Below are 16,688 nucleotides of genomic sequence, written 5' to 3' on the forward strand. Positions count from 1 at the left end.
TATATGTTTTTACACACAGTTAGGTTTCACTTGCCTTTGATTTTGATTCTTAAAAGATACCTGCTTTGAAGCTCTTCTGAGCTCCAGGAACTTAATTTTGTTTTAATGAGAGTCTAGATTGTCTTAATTGCATGATACTTGGCAGTGTTAAGAAAAATAGTAAAAATCATGAGACCTTTGATACTTGCCAGAGGTGTACCAGAACCTATGCGTAATTTTTTATGTGTCTTATTCTTCAGCCCAGTTTTCAGGTGTGGCTGACTATTAATGCTTTCCAGTTAGTGGACATGAGCCTTAGTCATGAGTACCTTTGTTTTCTACATCTGATATGACACACAGTGCCTGAAAGCTCTGTTTATTTTTTAAGGAAGATATGAAAAACTGCTTTGTCATAGCTGATTGTCTCGATGTTTATCATTATGATGCTAAGCCCTGTCAGTTCATTTAATGTGTGTTCATGAGCACGTGTGTTTGTGGGTACACATCACTGCTAGCAGATTTCTCCTCCCCAAGCCATGCCAGTTACTCTGACTATTAATTCAAAGCCCCAGAGGTGGGAGAAGGCAGAAAGGATAGTTAATCATGAACTGGAGAGCTTGCGCTGTTTGGATTATAACAGTATATGTCAAGAAACATGTTAATTTTTGGTTATACTCCCTTGGAGCTGGATTCTGTGCCCACTGGAGTCAATGGGCTTGGTTTTGTTGACTCCAGCAAAACAGGATACAGCTTGTGGAGGCTGACCCACCTCTAGCTTAGACAAAATAGCACCATCTTTAATAGCACAAGATTCTTCTGGAGGACTGAGCATTTCCAGGCTCTCTTTCCCCTTATTCCACTGTTATTCCCATTTGCTAGTAAGTCACCAGTAAACCTTGCTGCTTCTTTAAATGAACTGGGGCAAACAATGCCAAGTGGACCAGCTGGGCTTCATCAGGAGGGAGAGGCAGCATGAGGGCTGATGAGGTTGGAAGAACCTGTGGGTATTTGCACCAAGGTGCTGCAGAAGGGAGAATCACCTGTGAAGAAGAGTTAAGTGGGCTCTGAGGTGCCTCCTTTGGGGTATAAAAGGCCTGGAGATGCCTCGTTTCATTTTAGTTTTCTTGTCTTGAAGGGTGGAATGGAGATGGAAAGCTGTGATGGGACCTGTCTGCTGTGGCTGGGAGGGTGTTTACATGTTGATTCTCTCCTTGGCTCTGCAAGCAGATGGCAACAAAAGCAATGAAATCAGAAGGTATGGTTTTCCCTCTTTCTACAAATGTTCCGCAGGAAGCAAGCACCTTTTCGCGTGCTGGTGCTATGCTCGCTGATGTGTGCAATGATTCAGTGAAGTTTTGTTTAATTTTTCCTCAGTTTTTGTGAATCATTTGGGTCAATTTAACTGCAGTTTCTTTAACATCCTTGTTTTTTCTAAGCCATCCGTGAAGAGGTAAATGAATTTATATCAGTGTGGCTTCTAAAGGAGTATTTACTAATTAATTTGAGCAGCCTCTTCTGTTTGCCTGTACCCGTTGAACTGGTAGTAGCTATGAACAGAGATAACTGCTGTCACTGGACAACTATGGTTTTATTTCCTTCTGACAAAAAGTCCTCCTTTAAGAGGTGTTTAGAGCCTGTGCCTTGTTTTTGCTGTGAAAAAAGGATACTCCTCATATGACTTAGCTAATGCTTCGTAGGAGCCTAGGGAAGACAAAAGCACTTTTGTAGTTGTGATTCAAGATAATGAGTTGAGCTAGTCAGTGTGTTAACTTATGGACAGAAGCGTGAATGGGACTGACCCCCCAAATCCTTTTGATTTGCGGGCTTTTTAGGTCCATAGATCTGCAAATAAATATTTTAGGTCTAGGCACTGAATATCTGTGTAAGATAAACCTGTTTGCTGCTTGGCTACAGTTAGGAGGAAGTTCTGTGCCTCTCTTGTGAGCAGAAGAGGATTGATTTGGCTTTCTATTACACTGTCTCTTATCAAACACATGTAACCCTGCTATGCAAGACTTGCTGTAGCTTATAAGATCAATTTTTGGTGCCTGTGCTTATAAAGGTGACTGTTCCTTTCCCTCTCCTAGGTGCTCTTCCTCCCTTCTCCAGTGTAAACTCTCCTGCTGCTGTTTGCTTGCTTGAGGCTTTCTACATTATCCTATGAATATGATCTCAGCCTAAAATCCAAACCAAGATATAAACACAACAGTAAGCAGCAGAACTGTTGTTTGATTTGTTGGTGTTTTTTTTTTTTTTTTTTTTGTCTGTGTTGTCTGTTTCTGGAGAAATCACCTTTGTGTTTAGCATCTTGTTTAAATTGCTGAGGTGTTCCCATGTGTTTGAAGGGTTACTCTGTGCTTGCCTGTGGTAGGCTGCTCCTAATCACCTCCATTTATTGCTGACACATGCTTGGCTTGTTTTACCTGTAGTGATCTGGAGATGGGTGCAGGAGGAGGAAGCATCTTGCTTTCTTAACCTGGGACCTCAGGCAGCAGTGCAGGGTTCTGGCCATGTCAGGCACTGACCTGCCAGGGTGGGATAACACTGTGAGAGAGGGGAAGAGGAGGGTTACTAATCACAGTTCTCCTGTTAAAGCCCCTCTTGGGAGTAACAGTGCACTGGCAGAAGGGTCTGGGTATGCACATATGCCGCTGCTTCTCCCCAGCAGTGGGGACAGGATGCTTTAATGCAAGGTGCATTGGTGCCCCATGCCAGCACTGGAAGGGAGGTTTCCCTCATGCCTGGCTCCTGATGGTGGTGCCAGCATGAGTGCAGTGGCTGTGCTCCTCTGGGAGTCCCTTGGTCCCTTTGGTTCCTGTCCTCCCTCCCTCATCTCCTCTTCATGGAGTGTAAACTGGAAGTTGGTTGCACCACCCCTGACCGATACTAGCGAAAGAGTTGCTGTGGTGTGTACAGGAGCTGTTTGGGAGCGAGGGCAAGCCTGGGGCATTGAAATGAGCATGCTTGTTGTTGCAACACCTCCTGCACGGCCGTGGTTTCAGTTCTTGCACTCCTCCCCTCCTTGCTGATGAATGCTGTAGGAACGTGCCAAGCCAAAGGCTCTGCGTTTCTGTTTAAATTTTGCTTTTCTTGACCTGAATAAAGAAGCTAAAGAGACGCACAACATTCTAGGCTCCAAAATATGGTGATGCTGTGCTGCTGGAGCATTTTCAAAAATGACCCATGGGCTTTTAGGTTTTCCCAGGAGTCCAGTTAGAGGGAGCTCCTTCTCAGAGAGCAGGTACTCTGCTCCTATAACTTGTGTCCCTCTAAGATAGATTCAGGAGAGCAGTGAAATCATTAGCTGCTCCCAAAAGCTTGGCCTAAGTATTTAAGACATGTTGTCCAAGAGGATATGAAAATTCAAGACAATTATATTGTGGTTCCTGATGAGGTCTGCTAGTCAGAACACAAATACAGAGAACATATGCTAGTGGAAGCTCTCTTGAAAACCAAGTGCAATTCACATGCTGTGCTCATCTTTCTGGTGATATATTCCAAAATTATTCCAGTGTTAGCCTGATTTGTTACTAAGCTTTCAAAGTGGTAACACAAAATGCTACTATGGGTTTTCTTCCTGCCTTACAACTGGCTGATTAGTGATTTAAAGTCAAGCGCAGGCTAGGATTTCAAAGTCTGAAAGGTGTTTTTGTGCCTGGGAATGGCTTCAGCCATCTCTTTAAACTTAAATATTTGTCTTCTATAACTTGGCTGTAATGTTTTCTTGCCTCAGTCAACACCATCATTGAAGTAATGATGTTAAATTAGTCATGATCCTGTAACTTGCAGCAGGTTTTGTTCTCAAATGGGATGCTGTGTCAGCACAGAACGTTGTGTGTTGTAGATGGCAGGGTTGGAGTCTTCTCACTCACTTTCATTTTACATTTTTTAAAAATAAATAGCACAAGTTGGGATGCTTTCCAAAACTAACAAAAATAGAGAAAGCAAACATGATTATTTTTAGGGTTCCAGCTCAAGGGGGTGAAGGTCAAAAACTTGCAATTGGCAAAGTTATTAATTAACAACTAGTTACCGGACTCTTACCAATTTATGACTTCATGTATCATAACTCTTTCGGTAAGACATCCTTGCTGGTTATAAACATGCCCACTGAGTAATCATACAGTATGTACAGCCAAAAAAACAACAACAAAAAAAAAGCCAACCACTGAGAACTCGGCAGCTACGAATCAGTAGAGCCTGTTCTGTCTGGACCAGGTCAGAAAAGTTATTCAGCAAGTTTGTTGAAAGAAACTTCTCGGTTGTTTTAATAAAATACAGAGGAAGCCTCCTCTGTGCTGGAGAAAAGCCAGCTCTGCTAAAGTGTGCTCCCCATGCTGGGAGCAGGGGCTGGCTGCAGGGCAGCCCTGCAGCTGGGTCAGAAATCAGCTGCAACCTTAAGGACACTTCTTGCCTCTCCCTGAAAAGCAGTGCCCTCTGTGACTGAGCTCCAGGTTTGGGTGAGGGCTGCTGTGCCATAGCTGTGCTGAACCATTTATGAAATATTCTGGAGGGCCCAGGGGCTGCTGAGCATGGTGGGGGCCCTCAGGGGAGACCCCCAAGAGACTTGAAATGGTAGCCACTTCTCTGCTTTTTTTGAAACAATGCTGTGCAGTTTGAACAGAAGACTAAATCTGAAAATGGCTTGGAGAGCATCTGCTTCCCTACTAGCCTTCAGACTTTAATGTTTAACCACCCTTTGTAATCAGGACCTCATGGATGTTTGTATCCCTTCTAGCAGAAGAGGGAATGGAGAGGGAGAGAGGCAGGTATGAAAAGCGAGAGTGGAGTTGGGAAGGTGAAGAACAAAGAGCTGGACAAGGTCTTTTCTCTCCCTGCCAGCTGGAGGACCCTACAGTCCATCTTATTCTGATTTAACCATATTTCAATAATAAATGCAATTTCAGTATGAGAGGCTGAAACATCACTAGAAATCAGTGCTAACTGGACAGTGGCCATTTTACTTGTGGGAGGTTTGATCTCAGACAGAATCCCCACGTGATCAGGATCCTGCAGAAGGTGGATCTCCCTATCTCCCTGATCACCTCTCTGCCTCCCATCATCATGGCTATTTGCAGTCACTAATAATGTCATAACTTGCCTGTAAGGCATTGTCTTTGCCTTATGGATTAGGAGCTGAAGTGCAGCACAAACTAAATGACTTGCCCAAGGTTATGCAGGAAATCGGTGTCTGAGCCAAGAACTTCAAAACCAGTATTTCTGAATCATGGCTTTGACATCTCTGTACCAGATTTGATTTGGTTAAGGTTGGGTCCCTGGGCAGAAAAGGGTTAAACCAACCCCAAAACCCATGTTGACGTTTTTTAGTGAGAAACAGTTCCTCCAGTCCAAGTGTTTCTCTGATGCTCTGACCCTTCATATCTCCCCAGCTGTCAGTTACTCTAAAAAGCCTTTCCCAATGTGTTTCCTTTGTCACATTCCCTGTGAATGGACCTTCAGGGTCACAATGCCTTCTTGCTTGCTGCCTCTTGGGTTTTTCTTTGTTTTATTTTACCTTTTGGTGTTGTTTTCTTTTCTTTTTCTGTCGTTGGAGGGCAGGAGAAGGGAGGAACCTCAGAGGCAGGCAGCCAAGGGTGTGAGCAGTGCAAGGTTAAGTAATGGCTTTGCTGACATGGATTCCCGTAACTGCTGCCTACTCCTGCCCTGCCAGGAACAGCCCATCAAGCAGCAAGTTTTGAAAGTCAAAACAGTCCAGGCCAGTAATCTATTGGCCTGTACAGGACTGCTGCAGGAGAAAGCTTGTGCATATGCGTGTATTTTCTGAGGAAACTTATTAATTAAATGTAATAATATTTAATTATCTAAGTAATAAGTGGCTGGGAGCTACAGGAGTCTGACGAAGCACACGCGAGAGGCTGAGGAGGCTGGTGTGCTCAGGGTGCAGGCAGGAGAGAGGACCCCGCACGATGAGCTCTGTGGGGCTGCAAGAGAGCTGCTGCCAGGGCTGCCTGGCCCTGAGGGCAGGAGGCTGCTGATCCCCAGTAAGCACTGCCTCGCTCCTGTCATATCTGCTCAGCAAAGGACATGATTTCCCCCCCCTGCCTTTTTTGTCCATGTCCCCTTTTATTTATTCCAGATCCAGCAGAGATGGACTATAGAGGTAGAGCTATAGGTTTCTTGTAATGCCCAAGCAAATCCTCTGTACTGGTTGGGGTTCTAAAGCAATCTGAACAGGCTGAATGCAACACTTTCTCATGTCCATGGAATCAGAAACTTTATCTGATTTCAGTAATAGCTTAAAAAATGGCTGTAACTCTAAATTTTTCATTAACCCCTGCTCCCCTGCCAGTCTATCTCTTTAACTGACCAATGGAGCAAACCCTGAGACCTGCTTTCTCTGCTGCTTATTTCCTGCCCACTTTCAGTTCATGAATTCATTCATGCCGCCTCCTTGTCACAATGTCAGAGAAGCAGTTCAAAGCCTAGTGCTCCGAAGGTGACTGTTCAAAGTAACAGCTTGATGGACAAACTGATGTTTAGATATAGTTTTGAAGTCTTCTAACAAAAAAAACACATTAGGTTCTCAAGAATGCCCTCTTTGTCAGAGGAAGCATTGTTTTTTTTCAAGTGTGCTATTGCTGTGTGCTGCTTCATCTTGTTCAAAAGGAGCTGTTGTCCTGGAAATCTGCTAACTATGGGTGATAAAGATGTGAAACATCAGTGGCTGAGGGATGATGTGAGAGGGAAGTGCAGGTTATCCAGAATCACAGCAGAGAGTAAAGGTCTGCCAGACTTGTGTCAGATTGTCTGTCTTCTGCAACCAGGCAATAAAACCATAACTTTTATCAGCTCTTCAGAAGGTAAAAAGCATTTAGCTTCTTTCCTCGAGTAAAGCTTAAAGTTGCCTTCATTCTACTTGTTGACTGGAATAGAAATGTTCTTCTGCTCCCATTTCTCATTAAACAGACTGACCTGTTTATTCATGTTGTTTAACTCTTCTTTGACCTAAGATGCTATACAGGTATAGGACTATCGATTTTTCTGTGGTGTGGGTATGGGAACTGTAGCCCAAATGTGCTCTTTCCTCAACAGCATATTTTTAAAAACAAAATGAACACCCTTCTATCCCCTCTTTAAGTATTACTTAAAAGATCTGGATGCCAAGGTATCATTATGGAAAGATTTTAGAGAAAAGTAAAAGCTTGTTGATGGACTTATTTTTTAAATCATGAGATCTGTTGTGACTTGTAGCATTTTTATTTGTGATAGAGTTGCAGTGATTGTTTTCCCTGACTGGGACTTTTTCAGAGGCTTTGACAGGCAGTGTGTCTGTGTGCATTTTTGCATGCTGTAGCTTGGCTTTAGGAAACTTGTGCCATCAGCTTTTGGGCCGTAAAATGTGGCTGCTTTCATAGGGCTGATGTGAAGAGTGGGTGATTGCTCGTGAAGTGCTCTTGACCCATGCTTTGCTAGGGTGTGGGCCTCTTCACAAAATTTGGAGCAGGGCTGGGAGGAAGAGGGGACTGAGGGGGAGGTGCTCAGGGAGGCTCTTGGAGCTCCTTCCTCTGCTGGGGCACACATGAACTGCTGTCACACTAGTGAAGAGGGGTTCATCTGGGCCTTTGGTGTTTTAGCTAGTCATGCTGTTGACTCATGGGTAAAGGAGCTTTGCTTTGCTTAATTGCACTACTTGAGGTGACACTTCACCTTGTGGGGAATGTCTCTGAAATGACACCATGGTTTTAAACATCTGTGTTGTCTATGTATGGCCGCATGTGTAGGTACATTGTCCATTCCTCCTTGGTGTGAAAGACTGCGTAAGCTTGCCAGAATCCAGCTTTCTACAGATACTAAACATAGTTGCTACGTAGCACTTGTAGAGAGTATCACAAATCTTCATATTTGCAGAACAATGCCAACCAACTTGTACCAATAAAACCAGCAAGAATGGATTGCTGTTCTTGAACTGTTTACTTAATCCATTTTAAAAAGTTAACTATTCTGTAATGAAGACTTTGCTATTTCTCAGAACAGATAATGGAAAGGGGAGGGGCAAAATAAATACTTGGCACAAAAGAGGAATGAGTTATACTCTTGGTTCAAACACCAGCTGAAACTTGCTTTGACTTTAGTCATGTAGAAAGTGCTCCACTCACTGGTAGAGCAAATTTCTAGGCTGTTATTTGTGATGACTTGGCCCTGGGCTAAAAATATGTCAACTGGAGCAGCTATTCCAAAAGATAATGTGACTGCCTTACTGGGAATTTGTGTTCAGTGCAGGACCACTTGTTTCCTTATTAAGTAAGGAAACTAATTATGGAGAAGGTTATTTTGGGAGTTATTGAAAAACCCTTGAGAGAGAACGCAGTCATTGGTCATAGCCAGCATGGGTTCATGAGGTAAAAGTCCTGCTTAACCAACTTAATTTCCTTTTATGACAATGACACCCACCTAGTTGACTGAAGGAAGCCAGTAGATGTGGTCGTTTTGGGTTCTAGCAAAGCTTTTGATACTGTTTCTCACATATCCTTCTGGACAAAATGTCCAGCATACAGCTAAGACAAGTCTGTAATACATTGGGTGAGCAATTGGCTGATGGGTCAGGCTAAAAGAGTTACAGTAAATGGGGTTACATCAGGCTGGTGGCCAGTCACCAGTGGGATTCCCCAGGGCTCAGTTTTAGGGCCAGTGCTCTTTAATATTTTTATAAATGATCTGGACTCAGGAGTCGAATGTATATTAAGTTTGCCAATGATACTAAACTAGGAGGAGCTGTGGACTCCCTTGAGGGTAGAGAGGCCTTACAGAGAGATCTGGATAGACTGGAGAGCTGGGCAATCACCAAGGGTATGAAATTTAACAAGAGCAAGTGTTGGGTTCCCCACCTGGGATGGGGTAATCCTGGTTATATGTACATAACTGGGGGGTGAGAGGCTGGAGAGCAGCCCTGTGGAAAGAGATCTGGGGGTCTGGGTTGATGGCAAGTTGAACATGAGTCAACAGTGTGCCCCGGCAGCCAAAAGGGCCAATCATGTCCTGAGGTGCATCAAGCACAGCATAGCTAGCCAGTCAAGGGAGGTGACTGTCCCAGTCCACACTGGAGCAGTGTGGCACCACCTCAAGTACTGTGTGCAGTTTTGGGAGCCTCAATATAAAAGGGACATCAAACTATTAGGGTGTGTCCAGAGGAGTGGCTGAGGTCACTTGGCTTGCTCAGCTTGGAGAAGAGTAGGCTGAGGGGTGACCTCATCACAGTCTATAACTTCCTCAAGGGAGGCAGCGCTGGTCTGCTCTCTCTGGTGACCAGCAATAGGACATGAGGAAATCAAATGAAGCTGTGTCAGAGGAAGTTCAGATTGGATGTTAGGAAAAGGTTCTTCACTGAGAGGGTGGTTGGTCACTGGAACAGGCTCTGTGGGGAAGTGGTCATGGCACCAAGCCTGTTAGACTTCAAGGAGTGTCTGGATGATGCTCTTAGGCAGTCTTGTGAGAAGCAGGGAGTTGGACTCTGATCCTAATGGGTCCCTTCCAACTCGAGATATTCTATGACTCTAAACTCAAAAATATTTAATGCCTTACTAATTTCATACATGGAAGCTAATGTATATATTGGGTTAGAGAAAGTGTAAAGTATATTTTTATGGATGTGAATGGAGTAGGTCTAGAAGGTCTTCAGAAGAGTTTTCTATCTGGCTCGCTACATGTGGGTGGCTGATATGTCTGACGCACACAGCATGCTTTGTTCCCACTATGATTAAAAAAAATTCCAGCAGTGACCAACATATCTTTTTTTCTTTTTCCTGACCAAGTCAGCACTTCTGCTTCCTCCTTTGCTGTCCACAAGGAGCAGGCCCTTCTGCAAATGTCATAGAATCATAGAATGGTTTGGGTTGGAGGGGACCTTAAAGATCATCTGGTTCCAGCCCCCCTGCCATGGGCAGGGACACCTTCCACTAGCCCAGGTTGCTCAAAGCCCCGTCCAACCTGGCCTTGCACACTTCCAGGGAGGGGGCATCCACAGTGTCTCTGGGCAACCTGTTCCAGTGCCTCACCACCCTCACAGTCAAGAATTTGTTCCTAATATCTAATCTAAATCTACCCACTTTCAGTTTAAAGCCATTACCCCTTGTCCTATCACTATGGTCCCTGATAGAGACCCTCCTGATCTTTCCTGTAGTGCCCCTTTAAGTACTGGAAGGCTGCTGTAAGGTCTCCCTGTAGCCTTCTCTTCTCCAGGCTAAACAACCCCAACTCTCTCAGCCTGTCCTCATAGGGGAGGTGCTCCAGCCCCCTGATCATCATTGTGGCCCTCCTCTGGATGTGCTTGAGCAGGTCCATTTCTTTATTATGCTGGGGACCCCAGAGCTGGACACAGTACTCCAAGTGGGGTCTCAAGAGCAGAGTAGAGGGGGGAGAACCACCTCCCTTGACCTGCTGACCACACTGTTGATGCAGCCCAGGATACAATTGGCTTTGTGGGCTGCAAGCATACAATGCTGGCTCATGTTCAGTTTTTCATCCACCTGGTGGCGTGCTGTGTAGATGCCTGCCTGCTGGCTGCTTAGCAGGGGGCTCTTGGGAGTTTGCTGTTCCAATAGGCACCAATTAACTTTTTAACAAAAGGTTGATCAATGATGGTTTGGAGGCCCTCCTGACAGTTAAATGTTGTAAGCTTATCCATGACTATATTCTTCAAAGAGATCATAATTCATGAATTGTTGTGTCCTACACCTAATGCAGGACAAGGCTTGCCTAGTTACAGGCATGATGGGGCTGTGCATGCAAAGATGTCTTGGCTGGCTTTTCATGAGTCGGTGCTGGCCCTGGAGGCACTGTCGTTGCACCAGCAAGACAATGCTGAGGTGTGGGTCTACACACATGAGGCTGGATGGCTTTCAGATCCCAGCCAGGCATGAGCTGCATGGAAGCCTGGAGCTGTCTTGGCTTAGGGGGTCTCTTTGTGCTGCTCCTAACCAAGTAGTGATAGGGCTGTTCCTAGAAATGAGAAAAGCTTTGTGCCCTCATAAAATGCTTACAGCTTAATGTGTCATCCTTGTTACATCACCTGGGCTACTCCACTGCCATTAACTATGAACAAAGTCCTTCTTGGTTGTCTCAGTCTCTGAGGCTGGCCAGCTTCCCTGCTGCCTGGCTAGTGGGTAGGAGGGTGTACGAGCAAGTGGTGTGCATATACAATGCTGTGACAGTATGGCCCCAGGGTATCTTGCTCCTTTTTGGGGCACTTGGGACAGCAGCTCTGGCTACGTGGCATTGTGATTGAACCCAGTAGGCAGCTAAACACCACACAGCTGTTTGCTCACTCCCCCTCAGTGGGATGGGGGAACTGGAAAAAAGGTAAAACTCATGGGTTGAGATAAAGACAATTTAATAGGACAGAAAAGGAAGGGAAAATAATAATGATAAAATATACAAAACAAATGATGCACAATGCAATTGCTCACTACCTGCTGACCAATGCCCAGCCAGTTCCCCAGCAGCGGCTGCTTCCCCCCTGGCCAACTCCCCCCAGCTTTTTTGTTCAGCATGATGTCATATGGTATGGAATAGCCCTTTGGGCAGTTTGGGTCAGCTGTCCTGGCTGTGTCCCCTCCCAGCTTCTTGCACACCTCCAGCCTCTTCACTGGCAGGGCAGTATGAGAAGCTGAAAAGGCCTTGACTTAGCGTAAGCACTGCTCAGCAACAACTAAAACACCAGTGTGTAATCAACATTGTTCTCATCCTAAATCCAAAACATGGCACTATACCAGCTACTAGGAAGAAAATTAACTCTGTCCCAGCTGAAAGCAGGACACAGAGCCACAGCAGTCAACACAGCAACAAAAAGGTGGAGATACATCTTATAAATAACAGGAACATCTATCTGAGCCTGAAATAACTGGGTCATGCTTCAGGATTTTCAAGTCATGATTTGAAACTGATGTGATTTAATGCCAGTTGCAAGAACTGACTCTGGCAGTGGTAATCAATACTGCCTCTTAATTGTCTTGAATAGTGTCAATATATTCATGCCTGAACAGACACATTCCCTGTGTTAATGCATGACATAAGAAATGTTTCAGTGCTGGATGAAGATGTTGAGGGACCTAAAAAGACAAATCAATGTGTTCTTGCTCAACCATGATTAGAATATTATCTGATTCTAGTTCTGGAGTGAAAAAACACCCTTCTCAGTGGCAGATGAGCTTGTCAGTCCATGTAGCTCTAGGCAGAACAGAGGTACTGCGTGTATGGTTGTGCTATCTAGCACATGGTGTGTGTGTGTGGGAAACTGTGGTGGTACGTTGTGGCCTCGATATATCTGGGAGAGATGGAGCCCTTTTAAATGTGGGGCCTTGTGTAACTACTCATATCTGTTTAAATCTGCTCTGTCCATGTGCTGCATGCAGGTTGGTCATAGGGAGCTCACTTGAAGGACTGGAAACTCTTTTGGGCAAGCGTCTCCATTAATGCTGTGGTGAGCGTACCTGAACAGCTGTTGTACTGGCTTGTCTGGCCCCTGTCCTGTCTCCAAGAGTGGCCATATAAATAGGCGCCCTGGTGGAAGGAAGAGCAATGCAAGTGTGCGTGTTACTGTTACCCAATATTCTTGTAAGAGGTTGTCCACAGTAACCTGACTTTCTGAAAGTCATCCAGGAATTTGTTGTGCACTTATTAAGGGTTTTTACAATCTTACGGTCATATGGTTTTACTGTCTTCACTGCATTCACAGGGAACTCCCCATGAATCAAGTTTTTAAACAGCAAATAACCTCTATGAACAATGCAGTGTTTCCCACTTCCCTTCTCCCTCACCTTAGTGATCCCCAACCCTTAGAGCTGAGCTGGCTGTGGCAGAGGAGGCTCAGCTCCAGGCTCTGATACAGGGTGGCCACCAGCCTCGCAAGTGGCTCAGTCAAGCAGACTGTTGCTTTGCAGATGGTGTGCAGCGCCAACCAGATGAGCTTTGGGCAGGGTAAAGTGGAAACTTCTCTTAGACACTGCTATTGCTCTGCAGTATGGATCTGGGATCTCACTGTGCTAAGTGATGTACAAATAAAACATGGTCCTGGCTCCTGCCATTCTGTAAGCTAAATGAATGCTGACATGAACTCCCACAGGAATTTAAACAGACATATCTACATTCCTCTGGCCTTACGAGCAAAGATTTGCCAAGTCATTTATGAAAGCATTCCAGAGACACTGCAAAGCTGCTTTGGCAGATGATATTTTATCAGGCTGCTTTGCCAGGAAACTGAAGCAATACCATGATATGGTAAGGGACATTTAATTCTCTTCCAGTGCCAGCGTAGCCATGTTTTATGAACAAATAGCCGGCTGACACATAGCTGTATGAAAACATGCATATTTAATAAATGCTTGTGTGTAATAGATGACAGATACTTGTCATAACCTTAAGCATAACAATGTGTAGCTCTCTGGACCAGAATAATTGTTAGAAAAACACTTCAATTCTATTTCAAGTGTTCTCCATTTCAATCCTGTTGAAAGCCATAGCATAGCCAAGATATGAATATTTGAAAAAATTAAGTTTTATAGATGAGAGAAATCTCAGTTATAAACCAAGACTTTTGTTATTTTCCCCAATCTCCTCTTGAAGTAAGAGTGAACACCTTAGTACTGAAGATCAGCATTTCTTCAACTTGTGGAGTTTTATCCAGGATCCAGTGAAGACTGGAAATTCTGCATTTAGCTCCTTTTTCAAGTAGGTTGGTGAATTAAAAGAAAAACAGAGGTTCAGAGCTAGATCTGCTTCAACAGTTGAGGTTAGTAAGTATGATGAACAAAAAATTACCCGAAATTTCTTGCATTACTTTGCCTTTCTGGGATTTTGAGAGTAACCAAATATTTGTATCGTAAGGTGCAACTGAATTTCAGTTCCTGCAAAGAATGGGTGTGTGACTTTTTTGTATTGTGTCTTTTAATCAAATTTACTTTTTTCTGACAAAAGCATATAACTTTTTTCAAAGACTTTCACATTAAGATACACTCTCTGTTCTCTTCATTGCCTGAATAAAAGGCAGATGCTGACACTTGTGTGTTATGATCTATACAATGATGCAACTTCTGATGTAAAAACCCCTTTCTTTTCTCTACTTAACTGGCAACTTCCTTTATGTGGTACTGAGTGCTAGACAGTGAGCTCCAAGTGCTTGTAATACTCGTCAGACACTTCAATTATGTTTGTTTTTCTTACGTGGAACAGGATCGCTTAGCCTGCTTGAACACCCATTCTCTTCCCTCTAACAACATTTTAAAAGTTTTCTGAAATGAAGAAGTTGTTTCAAACACTAAGTCTTGAACCAAGAACATCTGGGTAAATTAGATAGCAGAGATGCTTTATTTGTAGTGGACTGAATAAAGTTGTGATGGATTCTTGTATTGTGAACAAACTGATGGTCTTCCCATCATCTCCTGGAAGTGCCCTGATTTCACAGCATACGCCTCTGGGGCAGAAGGTATTTAGCATGTTAAAAACACAACTAACACTCAGCTTGAAAAAAATGTTTGAGGAAGAGCTGATGGGTATACTCTAGTATGAAGGAATGATGAGCAGCAGCCAAGGAACATGGAGGTGCTTTGGCTTTGGTGCCTGGTTCTCTGGCATAATTGTATATCAGGGCTCTCCTGGAGATGTGGGATCTTCCCCATGGGAAGCCCATGCTGGAGCAGGACCTGTGGAAGAGTGGCAGAGATGTGTGATGAATTGACCACAACCCCCATTCCCTGTCCCCCTGTGCTGCTGGTGGGTAGGAGGTAGAGGAATTGGGAGTGAATTTATGCCTGGGAAGAAGGGAGGGGTGGGGGGAAGGTGTTTTAAGATTTAGTTATTTTCTAATTATCCTACTGTGATTTGATTGGTAATAAATTAAGCTAATTTCCCCAAGCTGAGTCTGTTTTGCCCATGATGGTAATTGGTGAGTGATCTCTCCCTGCCCTTATCTTGACCCACAAGCCTTTCATTGTATTTCTCTCCCCTGTCCAGTTGAGGGGGAGTGATGGAGTGGCTTTGGTGGGCATGTGGTGTCTGGCCAGGGTCAACCCACCACACCATCTGTAAAGATCCTATCTGAAGTCACATGAACATGTCCTAATATGGGCTTATCCCACTGCATAGTAAGAATAGAAGCTTTTAATTGAAGAAATTGAAACTAATGTGGTGTTCGTGTTTTCAAAGGTGTAGCAAATGTGGGTTGTGGTATTATGGCAATCAGTGTTCCAAATGGTCATTATTGGTGGCAACACTGCATGAGAACCGGCTGGGTTGAGCATCTGTCTCTTCCACCAAGGCAGGTGCCTTTTACACTTGCATGATGAGCTGACAGGCTGGGAGTGTTGGAGACTGCTGTTGGCCAGCTCTGTCTAGCATCTTCCTCTCCTGTTATGGCACTAGGGCACATACTGAGGAAATGAAACAGTGGTAAATACGTTTCGCCTACCTGTAAGCTCATCCTCCTGTTGCTGTGATGGGAATTTGAGTGCACATTTGAAATCTACACTGACACAATTCCCCAGAGTTTGAGGCCATGGGGATCAACTTCTGTTGTGCCAGGCTGTGAGGCTTGAGATCAGCATGGCTGTGAGCAATTGAAAATATTTTACTTTATATGAGGAGAGATGAATACTGGGGTTGTATGGCAGGTCCAATGGAATAAGGACTCTAGCTAATCTCTGCTGAATATTTTCAGAGGGAAATATTTCTCCTTGTGCAAGATGGCTGGTACTTGATATGCCAGACTTGGGTGTTGTGTATTTTATTCTCTAAAACATGTGACATTTGAAATGCTGCTGCTGTTTGATTACTGATTTGCTAGTGTTTCTTCTTGGAAAGAGCAGGTGTGGATGTACTGCTGCACATTTCAGCATGCCATGGTGAGAAGCAAAGGTAGGCAAAGCAAGGCCCTGTTGGGGGATGAGAGAGGGGAGACAAGTGTGGTTCTGCCTGGAGCTCAAGTGACAGCTCACACCCTAGAGGGAGGTTTTATTTCAGTAGGGCAAGCTGGTCTGCCAATCAATGGGTATTTCAAATGCACTTATACAAAAATATGATAGAACTCTTCCACCTAGAAATTATATGTGTAAAAGTGTGGGCATATGCACATACAAATAAAAGGCTTGGGGGAGGGGAATCTTTTTCTATCTGCTGGGTATCACTGTAAAAGGCAAATAAGTGTCTCATCTTTTTCATTTTTCTAAAAGAAAAACACCTTAAATACTCTGATCATAAGTGTAACAGCCCCTCCTGAATTCTTCAGGTCACAGTCTCAAGCAGAGAGACTAAATTGCTGGTGTTGAAAGACTGAGCTTTGCTAGAAGCTGAGACCGTGGTGGCCCAGCCAGTGGGCAGAACTCCGTGCTGTTGGTTACACAGGCAGCCCCCCGATTCCTGAAAAAACTGAACTGCGTATGCAATTGCATCTGCTGAGTTGTGAATTGAAGGCCTGCAGATCACATTATTCCACTTGGCTTTTCTAAATGCTTTGAGCACGGCTGGAGCTTTTCCTGATATTCCTTTGTCGCTACTTCTGTCTTGCTCTTTCTGAAGGTTTTCAACACTGAAGGGAAACTGTGGAAGTGTGTGTACATCTTGAAGATGAACGTAAGATATCATGGAACGGCGCAAGAATGTATTTTGAGTGTTCTTGCAAAGATAGTTTTTAAGTGAGAAATACAGTGGTGGGGAGGGACTCTATATTTTGGAGGAATAAACATCCTTATTCTCTCTTTTCC

At 44.2% G+C, this 16,688-nt stretch overlaps 1 protein-coding gene across 1 annotated transcript in view; it reads left to right on the forward strand.

The window, feature by feature from the left end:
- Nucleotides 1-785: 785 nt before the first annotated feature.
- Nucleotides 786-16,688, forward strand: part of ZPLD1 (zona pellucida like domain containing 1) — a 111,176-nt gene continuing 95,273 nt past the window's right edge. Inside the window, exons 1-3 of the mRNA XM_087757567.1 lie at nucleotides 786-857; nucleotides 1,115-1,234; nucleotides 2,067-2,187. The gene's annotated coding sequence lies outside the window, so the exon portion shown is untranslated. The remainder of the gene's footprint in view (nucleotides 858-1,114; nucleotides 1,235-2,066; nucleotides 2,188-16,688) is intronic.

Source organism: Nipponia nippon, unplaced genomic scaffold, assembly GCF_047370975.1.
Source record: "Nipponia nippon isolate SJK-2023a ecotype South Korea unplaced genomic scaffold, ASM4737097v1 scaffold_2, whole genome shotgun sequence".
In the NCBI taxonomy this organism is placed as follows: domain Eukaryota; kingdom Metazoa; phylum Chordata; class Aves; order Pelecaniformes; family Threskiornithidae; genus Nipponia; species Nipponia nippon.